The sequence below is a fragment of the Argiope bruennichi genome, chromosome 7 (genome assembly GCF_947563725.1).
Source record: "Argiope bruennichi chromosome 7, qqArgBrue1.1, whole genome shotgun sequence".
Lineage (NCBI taxonomy): Eukaryota > Metazoa > Arthropoda > Arachnida > Araneae > Araneidae > Argiope > Argiope bruennichi.
The window spans coordinates 78,575,911-78,590,201 of record NC_079157.1 but is presented as its reverse complement, the minus strand read 5'-3'; positions in this window follow the sequence as shown (position 1 = coordinate 78,590,201).

Genomic DNA, 14,291 nt, shown 5'->3' with positions numbered 1-14,291 from the left:
CCCTTAGCAAAGAAATTATTTGAATAGGTTTCCATCTTCATCGTTATTATAAAACGTTACAAAGTTGTGGGAACATTTTTCAAATCCATGTCTGTCTGAAGTTTTTATATCAGCAACTAATTTTAAATACTTTTAAATTTATCGTCTGTCTGTACGATAACAGTATCAGTTACAGAGTTAACATCTATATTGCACAACCGTTTTTTTTTTTTTATATATAATTTTATCTTCCGCTGTTTAGAAATATAATTTTTCTTTTTTTTCGAATTCGTTTTTCAGGAAAATGTTCTGAAAGATTCAAATCACGTGCGATCGCTTTAACTTCGTCTAAAATTGAGATAATTCTGTTCTTAAATTTTGGATTTCAGTTTTAAATTTATTGACTAAATTAAAAGCGCAGTCGAAAACAATGGTTTTTACTTGAAATAGTTTATTGATAGTGCTAATTTTAGACATTATTGTAAACCATACTATTAAACAAAATAAATGTCATTTCTTGTATTGAATCCAATAGACTTTTAGCTTCGAATTCAGCTATATTATTATTTGCACCAATAAATTCTTCCGAGGCATTACAAGTTTGTTCGAATTGTATATACACTGCTTTAATCGTAGCTATTTTGACTTTCCACTGAGTGTCGCATAATGGTTTAAGAGTGATGTTTAAACGCTTTTGTAGAATTTCCCATCTTTTTGTAAATGCAGAAAATAAATAATATAAACGTTACAATATCCAAAAAAAATTACTGATGGAAGCAGCATTATAAATTAGTAACTTAAAAGAATGTCGTAGGTTAGGCACATAAATTGCATGAGCGTTTAGAGCAATTATTGTAGATTGTACTTCTTTATATTTCCCTTTCATATAACCGTTGTTGTAAGCCTGTCCACTACAATCCATAATACCTACATCAAGCTCACTTAATATTTCCAATAGAGCTTTTGCTAGTCCTTCTCTCGTCGCATCAATAAACCCTGTAAATGATTCATCTATACTTAATCTTTTCTCTTCAAAATTTACATGCCTAATAAAGACCGAAATTTGTTTTATATGAGAAATATCAGAACTAAAATCCATTTGGATACTGTAATACGTGGCTACTTTTGTATCGTCTTTAAGAACTTCATTTCCTAACGCAGGAATAATTTGTTCTTGTGGTGTATGTTCTAAATCATATACAATCCTATTTTTGGAATTTTTTATTCTATTTATTTAATCCATAAGAACAGAGTCGTATTTACTTAATAATTCGATAAACTTAAAAAAAATTCCGTTATTCTTATTATTCTATGTTTCATTGAAATCGAACATTATTATATGCTAAAAATAGAATCACATCTACAATTCTTTGAAATAGTAATTTAAGTCATTCCATTTCCTTATTTATATTAATTTGATTTATTTTATCAACAGTCGAACATAAATTTAGTCGTTTCATTAACTCTTTCCTAGCAATAAATGAATTAAGTGACAGATAGAACTCTCATGATCTTGAATTACAATTGATAACTTTCTCAAGTTATTATAAACATCTATAAATCATGCAGATTTTTCATTTTCTCTGGAAAATAATTTACAACTAAAACAAAATACCGAATCTTGTGTTTTTGAATAAATCAGTCAGCTGCGAAGTTGCTTTTCACTAATAGGCACTTAAAAAAAAAAAAAAAAAAAAAAAGTAGTTAGTGGTAGAAAATGATCTACCTTTAGCATTTAGCAAAAACTCATTTGTGTTGACAAGTCTATTTTTAACATAATAACATTTTAAATTTATTCATAATGCTTGGTCATAACTTGACTCACCTATATGTACTTAATCATATTTGTTATCATTACTTTCTGATTCAATCATATTTGTATTAAAATATGGTTCTTCAATAATTTTCACAGTTTCTACACTTTCATTGCAAGATTGTGTAGTTAGAGCGGAGCTTTCTTTGCTAGTTGAAGCTTGAATGGTAACTTCTGAAGACGAAGCAATTTCATTGCCAGAATTACTTCGTTGACAAGAAATCATAAATTTTTGAAATATATCTTTTCTTCTTTTTTCTTTTCCGCTTTTTTTTTTTTTTTTTGTGAAACCAAGTCTTGACACCCAGAGGGATACTTCCTTGGCATAGACATGACTAGTTCTAACAATATTAAACATTTTAAAGTATGTAAAGTATAAACATTTTAAAGTATGCAATTTAATTTAGTAGATGAGGTAAATGACCTTACTTTATGCTTATAATATGTTGCACACTTGCACTAAACTGAAATATATCTGTAAACTTCGTATATTTCAAAACCCATCGATTTTTCCAGTTTAATTTCGTCCTGCCTTCGTTTCATCCCGCTAATACCGTTCAGAATATTTTAATTCTTGATCATGTTGGGGCCCGGTGCATAGCATCCCCCCCCCCAGATGGCTGGCCCTGGCTAAAACTATCTGTTGATAAAATCCGCAATGACTTAGTCGCCAACCCAATACTTCTCGTGATTATAGCTAGTAAAAGACTTAATCTGCATACTGTCTCCTATCATGAATATATCAGTATATAATTATTAACTGCTAATCTTGCACTGGAGTCTAAGTAGTCGTCTGTGAGACGGAAACGATATGTTGTCTTAATTATATTCATCGTTAAGTATGCAGATTCACAAAAGTAAGAAGAGCCAAAGTACGACGTTAAAAGATTTTTATTAAAATTACTTACTTTTCCATTTGATTCCAAAAGTTATTCTTAGGTCCTGAGCTATATGCTTTTAAAATTATATCATTTTGAAAGAAAAAAATTTCGTTTTCCTCTAGAGATAAAGAGAATACATAATTTATATTTTCAGTAATTTCTGCCACATCAATATTGCCAAATGGGTAGCAGATGAATTTAAAAATTGATTCTTGTATATTAAATTCTTGAAAATATCCCTCGAATTCAGAGGCCGCGGTGGCCTGGTGGTAAGGTCTCGGCCTCGGAACCGGAGGGTTTCAGGTTCGTGACCCGATTCCACCGAAGAACCGTCGTTTCAGGGGCTCTGTTGCACGTTAAATCCGTCATGACCAAACGTCCTCCCGCTGGTGTGGTGTGGTGTGGAGAGGGGTGTGCCAGCTCAGGTGTCGTCCTCGTCATCTGACCGCGGTTCAAAATGACGAGGTCCGTCCCAAAATCGCCCTAGTGTTGCTTCAAACGGGACGTTAATATAACCAAACCAAACCCTCGAATTCAGAGTAAAGTTTTATTAATTCATCATAATATTTCTCTTTGTATAATGTACCTCTGTTTTTAAACAACTCATAAGAAATATTTTTAAATTTTTCTATAAATATTTTTTTTTTTTTGTATGCGCGTCTTAAGTATTTGTAAAGGCTGTCACTCCAAAAATGTCTTGGCGGTTCACCGGGCTATCACGATCGACTGAATGCCCACCCCTACTATGAAGCGAAGAGAGTTTGTTGGATAAAATTCGGGTACAGATTTAATATCTAAACTATAAATACGTAATCAAATAATTCAAAAATGCAGTGACTTAAATTATTGAAATTTGGTATGTAATTTTATGGTAACAACTGTAGTTCTTTTTCAAATTTTGATTTGAATTGAGCCCGTAGAATACATATTGTGTTTTCTGGTTATTTACTTTCTAGCCACGTCCGAGCAATTCATCGCCAATGATCGCTGACTAACAAGCTATTTCGTAACTATATTTCGACAATAGCACGGTTAGTACATTTAATCGAGAGCATGCGAGCAAATTCCAAAGATTCTACCAGCATATAAATGCTACAGTGATGTACTATTGGATAGGATCTATTACTTTTTTACATAGAATACTCAGACTACGATTAAAAACAAAGTTTGTTTAAAATTTAAATTAAAAGAACAATTAAAATGTCTCGGACACTGTGACATTACAGATTTGAAGTTTCACTAGACTTTCTGTTTTCAGCTTTACAAAATTAGTCTATAAAAATCATATAACTTAATCTGTTTTTAAATAAATTTACCATAAGTAATTTACTAACAACATAAGCAATAAAATCACCCCCTTCCTTCTTTTATATATTTGTGTGCTGGAGATAGAATGTATGAAATTTTCATAAGCTAATGAAGTTAAATTCTTGCAACAAAGAAATATTTGAAGAAATAGATAATTATTTAAATAAGGAAAATTAATATACACATTTTAAAAACTGTTAAAAAGCATAAAATAATTTCTTCTATCCCCATACAGATTTACAATAGTGCCTTTATGCGGCTAAGATAAATTATTTTATACCTTTTAATTTGTATAAAAGTGTAGCTTTTTTAAAAGAAAATTCATTTACATAATCATTTGAATCTTGTGAATGTGAAATTTTGCAGTAGATTTTAAACTAACTTCCCGATGATAAAATTCATACCGAACATAAATTAATATTGTATACTAATCCAATTCTGGCCAATGTTTGGTTTGAAGTCTCTAGCTCATCCAGTTAGATTATTTTAAATAATAATTATATTACTACTTAATTGCTAGAATAATTAGATTTCTTTAAAATCGATTGTTAGATGAAATAATATACATGCAATAAGCATTAGAGCTTCAACTTCATTCTCGTAATATTTGAAATACAAAATTGTTTACGCTGCTTAAAGGCAACACTCAGCATTTAAGGATTAATGCCATATATCTCTCCTACTCATAAAAAAGAATCTGAATTAATTGCATTTTCACTTTTAGAGATATAAACCTTAATAAATGTTTAATTATTGGCCACAAAACTTTATAGCTGAGTGTTTTCTTCGAATACCTAAATATTTTTTTTAGAATACTTCCTGAAAATCCGAGCTATTTTCGTTGCTGACCACCAGCTACGCTGTATTCTAACTTCCTTAACCATTTTATCAATGATTATGAGGTAGATCTATTCTTTGTAAAGATAAAATTCACTTATTTCACTTAAACTTGGGGGCCGCGGTGGCCTGGTGCTAAGGTCTCGACTTCGGAACCGGAAGGGTTTCAGATTCGAGACCCGATTCCACCGAAGAACCGTCGTGTAAGGGGGTCTGTTGCATGTTAAATCCGTCCTGACCTAACGTCCTCCCGCTGGTGTGGTGTGGAGAGGGGGGTGACAGCCCAGGTGTCGTCCTCGTCATCTGACCGCGGTACAAAATGACGAGGTCCGTCCCAAAATAGCCCTAGTGTTGCTTCAAACGGGACGTTAATATAACTAACTAAACTTCACTTAAACTTATTAATGTAGTATTGTGCATCGTATTACGAGTTGGATTTTTGTATTGGACTGTTTATGGCCAGTGAAGATTTTATGATCGTTTTAAGCTTGCTTATGTCGGAACATCATGGTTTCATTTGGAACTTTACTTTTTATTACTTATCATCTTTGGTAACCAGTTGGTTAGCCGGAATGAATGATTGATAGAATTTTTAATTAAATTTCCTTTATATAGTTTGTTGTTCATGATACTCATGATAAAAATTTTTGGTTTGATTATTTGACATTGTGTTAGACGTTAAAACCGTGTAATTTTAATTGCATTAAATCTATTATTCTGTTTATTATGTAATTGGACCTTCCTCATCATGTAAAATTCCTTATTTTATAATATCCAATAAAAGTGTTGTAATTTGTCAAATTGAACTGTTTTGCGATATTGAAGTTTCATTTTCTAATTCCTCATATAAGTTTAACAGAAAATAAGCAGAAACTTTCATCCTTAGTTTTTAGAAATGAAAGAAAAATATATGGTGTAACAATGAAAACAATTTGGAATTCATTGCAACAATGATGTTTTTTGAAAAGTATGAAAAAAATATTTTAAAGTTATTGTCGAAATTTAGGAAGAGACTGTACAGGAAATAAATAGGTATCATTAAAACATTTTTTTTTTATTTTCAGAAGGCGTAAAAATTATTTTTTGCTGAAATATTTTATGAAGTTATGGTGGCAAGACTTCAAAATATTTTACTTTATGTGCAATAAATTAAACATTTTTAAAACAATTCTAGGTACACATTTCTATTTTCCAACGCATATCTGTGCCAAATTTGATAGCTAGCTCTAGGAGAAATGGCACACACACACACACACACACACACACACACACACACACTTATTTTTAGTAGAGATTTGATTTTAAATACATAAAAGATTTATATTTTAATTTTAACTAGAGTAAGGTTTATCTCATTGACTTTATTATGTAGTTATACAATATGGCAACATTTCGTTGCGCAGAGAAAAAACAGGCATTTACACTACCTCCCCCATTTTTTTCTTTTCTTTCCCTCCCCCTCTTCTTTCTTACCTTCTTTTTTTTTTTTTGTAACTCGCATCGACCTACTCACTCAAAGGTTTTAGAATGTTTTCAAGGTCGACGGATTCCCTTCTTCTTCTTTGTCTTGACCCTTTGGCCGACTACATTCAAAATCTACACTTCAGGTGTCAAGAACCACGTGCTGGATTTCATTTATGTAGCCTTTTGTGATTTTGAATCATCGTGTTTACATCGATTGATAGATAGTCAACCCGTTTGCAAATTGTATCCCGTTATTGAAATTTTATGATGAAACCATGCCCTAGATTGCATCAAGCGTTTTTGTGTTTTAGCGTTCACACACATACCGACGGATAAAACTCACTATTTCGTCCAAAACTGAACAGAAGTCTTTAATATTCATGATTATATAGTTAATTTCATTCGTCTATTTTACTGTATTTTTGTGATATCGTATTGACACGTAGATGTACAAATCGTCAGACATAATTCCAAAAACGATTTTGGAATTATGAGCCCAGGGAGGTCTAACACATGGAAATTTTTTAAAGATTTCTATGATCTATTGGACCGCGATGATGTCTTGATAAGGTCTTGGCTTCGGAGCCAGAGGATTTCAGGTTCGAGACCCGATTCCACCGAAGAACCATCGTGTAAGCGAGTCTGATGCATGTTAAACGTCTTGGCCAAACGTCCTCCAGTTGGTGAGGTGTGGTGTGGAAAGAGGGGTGTCAGCTCAGGTGTCGTCCTCGTCATCTGACCATAGTTCAAAATTACGATTTCCGTCTCGAAATAGCCCTAGCGTTGCTTTAAAACGCAACGTTAATATAATTAAACTAAACTAAAGCTATGATCTCTTTTTGTATACTTCATATATGAGAAAAAAAATAATTTCTTACCAAGCTTGATTATAATAATAAACTGGTAGGAAGCAATTCGATACCTATTTTGAGACCGGCCACTGAAGTTTGAACCGTAACTCGAAGACGATGATTGACACCTGGACCCGCACTCAATTACCAAATTTTTATTCCACAGCAGCAAGAAAACGTTTGACCTTCTATGGGAGATTTAATCTCCACCCGATCCATATACTCGTCGGATCTTTGGCAGAGTCGGATTTAGAGTCTAGAAAACTCCAGTTTATGAGTGTTAGCTTTACCTCCAGTCCCCTGAAGTCATTTTCTTACCAAAAAAGAACTCGTGTGTAAGATTAAAATAATTAAATTTGAATCAGTTTCTATAACAATATTAATTATATAGTTTCTATTCTATAAAAGATTATTGCCAATTTAAGAATATTGAAGATATTAATGAAAGTGGAAACTATACCAATATGCAAAGAGTGCTACTTTATGTACATTTTTTGTTCTACCACTACAACTGAATTTGAGATTTATTAAAGTTATTTATCTCTTTTAATAATAAAAAAGAATGTGTGTGTTAGTCTTCCACAGGACAGAATATTTGACTTAGGGCTATCAAATTTATAACATATTTTGGAGAATAGAAATATGCACATATTTTAAGAGCGATTTAAAAAATAAGTTTGGTTAATTAAAAATGAAGTGAAATTTCGATATTTTTCTATGATAACACCTATAAATATTACTGCACTAAACTAATATTTTTTCATTTTTAAAAATTGTCTTTTCAACGATACCAATATAGTTGTCAAGCAATTTTTTTCCTTGAATTTTTGCAATTTTCATTTATTTATTTATTGTAATTTTTAACTGCAGATTTCATTATTATTATGGAATTCAAACTGTTTCTATCGAAGCATCGAAACTGAAATTAGTTATATTAACACAAACAAAAATGGACAATTTGAATTAGATTACTGAGATATCTGTTATGGCACTTTGATTCCATGAGATTCGACTTCATTAGGAACGTTTATATTCGACAGAACAGATGCGCCATATAATTAAATTAACATGGTTTTGATGTTTGTCAGAATTTTATGCCTGAAAATACTTTGTTCATGGAATCGGAACATCTATTTATGCATAAAAGATTTAAATGAAATGAAGCATAACAATTATTCCAGACGAACAAGCCAGTCGCAAAAGATGGCTTGCATGTAAATATTAATTGAGAATTTCAAAACACTTTATAGTAGTTACAAAAGCTGAAAAGAAGAAATCATATTCACGTCTTGTACTTCTACTCGTATTATTTTAATTTCTTTAAAGATATATTCGGTACAATGTCAACAATTTCAAGAAGTATTTTACGCACATTGAAACAGACATTAAAGAAAGCAAACGATTTAAAACTATAATCAGTTTGAAAAATTTCTCCCGTAGGCTTAGAAAATAAAACATTCAATTCCTTTATTTTAAAGAACCATAAAACTTGAATAAAATATGAAATACGTTTCAGATTTGAAAGAGTTTAAAACAAATATTTTAAAAACAAATAAAAAAGTAAACTTTCATAAATGGTTTGTATACCTTAGAGATGCAAATTACTGAATATATATTTTTTCAAATTCTTCTGTGTAATACAATAAAACATAAGAAAGGTTTTAATAACAATTTTAAAACAACTAATTAAATAATTTTTGTTAATAAATACTATTTTTCTTTAAACAAAAACGGTTATTTTATTTTTATTATCGTTCCTTTTGAATGAAAGCATCACAGATACTTTAAATCATTGTATTTATTTGCGCCCTGAATTTACATTCTCAATTTTTAATTAAATCTTACATCCTTTCTTAAAAATTAGTTCCTAAAAGAAATTAATTTCCAATGGTCTTTAAAAATTGTTTTGTATTTGGAAGCTACAATATTTTAAAACAGTTTATTATAATAAATATTTTCATTTTAAATAAAAATAAAGTTGCAACATAAGAGAATTTAGTGCATTGCCATGCTAAAATTTGATTTTAAAATATTTTCATCCCAAACAACACCGAGCATACAGCTAGCTTATATAAAAACTTATCTGTAATGTTTACATTTTCAATTACTAAGCTAGATAAACTAATTAAAATTAGTTGCAAGTGATATATAATGTAATTAATTTTGAAATGTTCCAATTTTATCCTTCCAAAAACCTCTTCATAAATGCATCTACTTAACCTACATTGCGACTACTAATCCTTAAAAACAAGGAAAATTTATGTGGGCAAATATTTTTTTCGCCAATCCATTGACATATTTCTTATTTTATACGATTTCTTTGCTAAACACTGACCATCTTATAATTTTACTTCACCACATCCTTCAAGGAAGTGAACCATAGTTCAAAATTTTTATGGACACTTTATTCGTAGATGAAAGTAGAATTAGAACTTTCCTCAAATGAAAAGCAGAACTTGGATTTTCCGCATGCTCGTGTGTCTTCTAGTAGAATAATTTACAAAAATTGTGGAATTAATGAAGATCAAATGAGGCAGATGGATCTGTGGTAATTTGCCTCTTAATCATTTCATTAAGAATAAGAAAAATTATACAAGAAACGATTTAAATTCTAAAATTAAATTTTATATAAGAGATAAATTTTATTACGTTTAAGGAAAATAAGAATATTTTTCTTACTAACGTATCCTTCAATAAATTAATTATTGTCAAATTAAATTTAACAGCCAATTTATGTTGAAAAACGGTGCTCCAAAAGTTAAAGCGCAAGTTGAAGCCAGGTTAATTGAATTCAAATTCCATTTTTAAATAAATTATATGAAAAAAATTGCAAATTTATATGAGACATTTTTTTAAAAAATATTAAAGAACATATTATTTAAAATAATATATAGTATAATAAAATAAAATAAAATTCTGCATATACCACAACTTTTTTAAAAAAATGAAAAATAAGGAAAAATGTATATTAAAAAGTATTATATAAATTATGTATATTAAAAAGAATTATTTTTAATATACATAATTGATAGAAAATTTTGAATTGAATTTTTTTCCTTTTTAAATTTTAAGAGAGATAAAAAATCGTTTGCTACTTTTTAAAGGTTATCACACAGAGAAGGATTATTATTTACTGAACTTATTTTTAAAAAAATTATTAAGAATTATTAATGACTGTTATTAACATTTAATAATAATCTATTTATTTAATTAATATCTATTAAAACTGCCGCCTATTTTTTTAAAAAAATGCTGCCATTTTTGGTTTGAAAACTGTTCTTTTTCCATGCTTTGTTCATCTTTAAAATTAATTGTTTGAATATATCGAATTGTTACTGTGGTTCTGTCATCTTTGTTGCCCAAGTTCTATTGCGTCATATTTTTTCCTCGCTTACATTTACGCCCCTATGTAAGTCGAAGCAAAGATAATTAATTATAAAATGGGGATAAGAGCACATTCCAGGGAGGACCTTTAAGGGGGAGAAACTGGTCTCCTATAAAAAGCAATATATGCCTTCGGGGTGTAGCTAGATTTTGTGGCCCCTGGATTCTTTCTCGGGGGGAGGATTTGGGAGCGCAATAACAATTTCTTTTGGTATGTTTTGTTTATGACCTCATTACCGGCAACATTGGATTATCAAGCAGACAAGATAGGCAAGTGCTTAGGAACTCCAAAGCATTGGGGGGCCAGTCAAGGAGGGTTTTTTGGAGGGGGGATAAATTAATTAATATTCTGAAGGTAATTTAATTTTGTATAACCACATATTTTATTAGGGACGTGTATTCAGAATTGTTCACATTAAAATCAAGCTTAGTACACATATTAGAATATTATTTTAATGGTATTCCAGATTGCTTTTTATTAGTTTTATATTATATTGTTTTAATATTCTAAAAATTATTTAGCTTGCGTTTAAAACGTTTTGAAATTTTTTTTATTAGTTTGTTTAAAATTACTTTTTTATTTAAATTCTGAATTTTTTTATATTCGTGATTTTGGCAACCAGTTCTCTTGAAAATGCCCATCAATCAAATTTTTTTATTATTCCAGATTGTTGAAATTTACAACTTAAAAATTACCTGCACAGAGATTAAATTAAAGTCGATAAAAATAATTGGTTTGGTATGTTCAGGTGGCCAAAGGGGGGGGGGGGAGTAGAAGCTACGAGATTTGCATTGCTTTAATACCCTTAAAAGGTTTTATTGAGGCAGGATTATCAATGGAATACAGCAGTTCTTAGTTCTTACTTCGTTCGTAAAAGAATAACGATTAATGATTCTTAAATAGAGTTCAATGGAACCTCACTTAACGAACATAATTCGTTCCCGAATTTTACTCATATGTAAAACACCTTTTAAGCGAAACAATTTTTCCCATAGTATAAATGTAAAATAATAAGATAATATGCTCCATTTCGAAAAAAAAAAATTAAAAAATTTATTTTAATGTAATTAATTATTTATAATATATGCTTTTTTTACAAGAAGGTTATCTAAATACATTTGTTTTTGATTTCCTTCAAAATTTGGCTAAGATGAGACGCAGCATTATCGTTAAGTAAATTTGTAACGCGTATAGCTATTTTCTTATTAGGATGATAATAATTGATGCGATGTAACAATTTAAACATCTCTCTTTTTTCACTGGAAAGTTGATGCGATTCTACGGCAATTACATTCTCATTTTCTGAATGAAATCTCCTCCAAAACTTTTTACTGTGACACAAAATGCAGTTTTTATTATTCTTATGTGTGTATTCGCATGGGTCGCGGTAACCTGGTGATCTTGGCTACGGAACCGGAAGGTTTCAAGTTCGAGACCGATCCCCACGAAGAGCCGTCATGTAAGCGGGTCTGGTGCACGTTAAATCCGTCGAGGCCAAACGTCCTCCCACTGTTGTAGTGGGGAAGTTTGGACAATGGGCTGCCAGTTCCGGTGTCATCCTCGTCATCTGACCACGGTTCAAAATTACGATTTCCCTCTCGAAATAGCCCTAGTGTTGCTTTAAAACTTGACGTTAATATAACTAAACTAAAGTGTGTACTCGCATGCTGTTGAAATGCTTCTCCCTCATTGCATCGATACAACAAATATTATTTCTTTTCATTTCTTAAGCACTCTGCCAGTGTACATGAGATTTTCTATTACAGCTTTTGTTTGTTAACCTGTGACGCTACATAAATAGATTTTTTAACAAGATAACAGGATGTCTAGGCGGACATATCTCCTAATTATTTGAAATTATGCCATTCAAGGACGTCAAATAAAATTGTTTAAACCTTGAGAATTGAAACCATTCTCAAAAAAATCGTTTGAATTTTGAAATTTTGATGAAATCTTGAGAATTTGTAATCTAGTCCTTCTCACAAAATTTGGTAGTTATGAAGGAAAAAGATTAATTAAATAAGAAAGTAAACTTGTTATGTTCATGTGACCTTGTTGTTTTCCTTTATGCAAATTATTTAGCAAAGAAGTTGAATTGAAAGTCCAAATCATTTCCCTTCTCCTCCAACCGCTGCCGCTTTTTCTTAAATGTACCAGAACTTCCAATATTTTTTCGAGCCGATCTCAAAGGAGAGAAAAGAAAAAATAGTTCTTGTCACGTGGTTATTTTTCGTTATACCCATGATGCGGAAGTTATCTAATTCGTTGGAACAATCATGTTTTCATAAATATGAGAAATAAATAAAAAATCTTGGAGGAATCAAATCAATGAGTCTACCACTTCTGTTTTGAAAATTCAACACCTTCGTGTTGTAAATATTTGGGATTGAGGAGAAAAAAATAAGGAAATTCAGTTTACAATCATATTACATTTTTTATTTATGCTTGTGGTTTTGCCCTTTCCTTTTTTACAAAAAAGATTTGATGTAATGCAAATTTTTGCTTTAGAAATATTTATTTTAAGACTCAATTGAGTAAGCGAATTTCTTAACAAATTATTTGATGAATTATTTTTAAAATTTTTCATTTTGAGATATGTAAAATTACACTGAGATGCTAATTTTCTGGAGTTACGTCATTAATTAGAGATTTTTCATAATGATAAAAAAATGGCGTAAATTTTTTTAACCAAGGCTCATTCATAAAAAAATGGTATAAACTTTATTTAACCATTCTTTCAGTTTCAATTCGTATGGAAACTGGGAGATGATAATAATTTTAGGATGAGGAATATTTACCCATTAAATATATGTTTTTAATTAAAAAACATTACATTTGTTATAACCAACATTTGTAATTTTTTGAAAAGTATAAAGCTTTTTTTTATCATTTATTTATTTTACTAAACATTTTTAGAACAATAAAAATTAAATATTATAAAGCGCCTAATGGATATATTTTTCAGCGTTAAGGTTTATAATTCATCAAATTTCTTATTATACGAGCCACCTTTGGCGACTAGTTGTTAGCACCAAATCTTTATATTCTAAATAACTGGCAATACCAAAGAGCAAGTTCCCCAGCCAGTATCAATGTCACTGAAACGGTAATTCTTAAATTTTAAGATGTATGAAAACAATATTTGAGCAATGATATGTTCCAAAGTTCTGGAAGAGAAATGTAAAATCATTCTACTTTCAGTTCATCCCCTTTAGATGACCGTTTAAATTTTTTCAATAACGTAGTTGATCCTTCTAGATGCTAAGGAACATGTGTGTCAAATTTTGTTTGATTCTGTCAAGGGATATGGAATAGTATAAGACTCAAACAAACATTTAATTTTATATAGAGAGAAAAAGATTATGTTTCCACAACAACGATAAAGTATTCTGATTGGTTAGCTATGCTTCAAAATGGCGAAATTGTTAAGTTTTAAACGAAAATTGGCAAAATTGGTAAGTTTTAAACGAAAATTGGCAAAATTGGTTCAATTGTTAAAGTTGAAATTTCTATCAAATTTTCATTTTTCAGTATTTCTTGAAATGGGGAGGATAGGGGTAGAAAACCATTGGCGACATGTCTAGCAAAGATAAGCATTCATATCATATAATTTTTGAAATATATTTAATGGTTGCAGCTGCAGACTTCTATCACGGGTTTCGCCAATAGGCAATGTAAAGTGAACAAAAATTTACTCAGAGCTATATATGTAGCCAAAAAATTCACATACCAATATCATATAATTAAGTCACTGCTTTTTGAATTATCGCGTT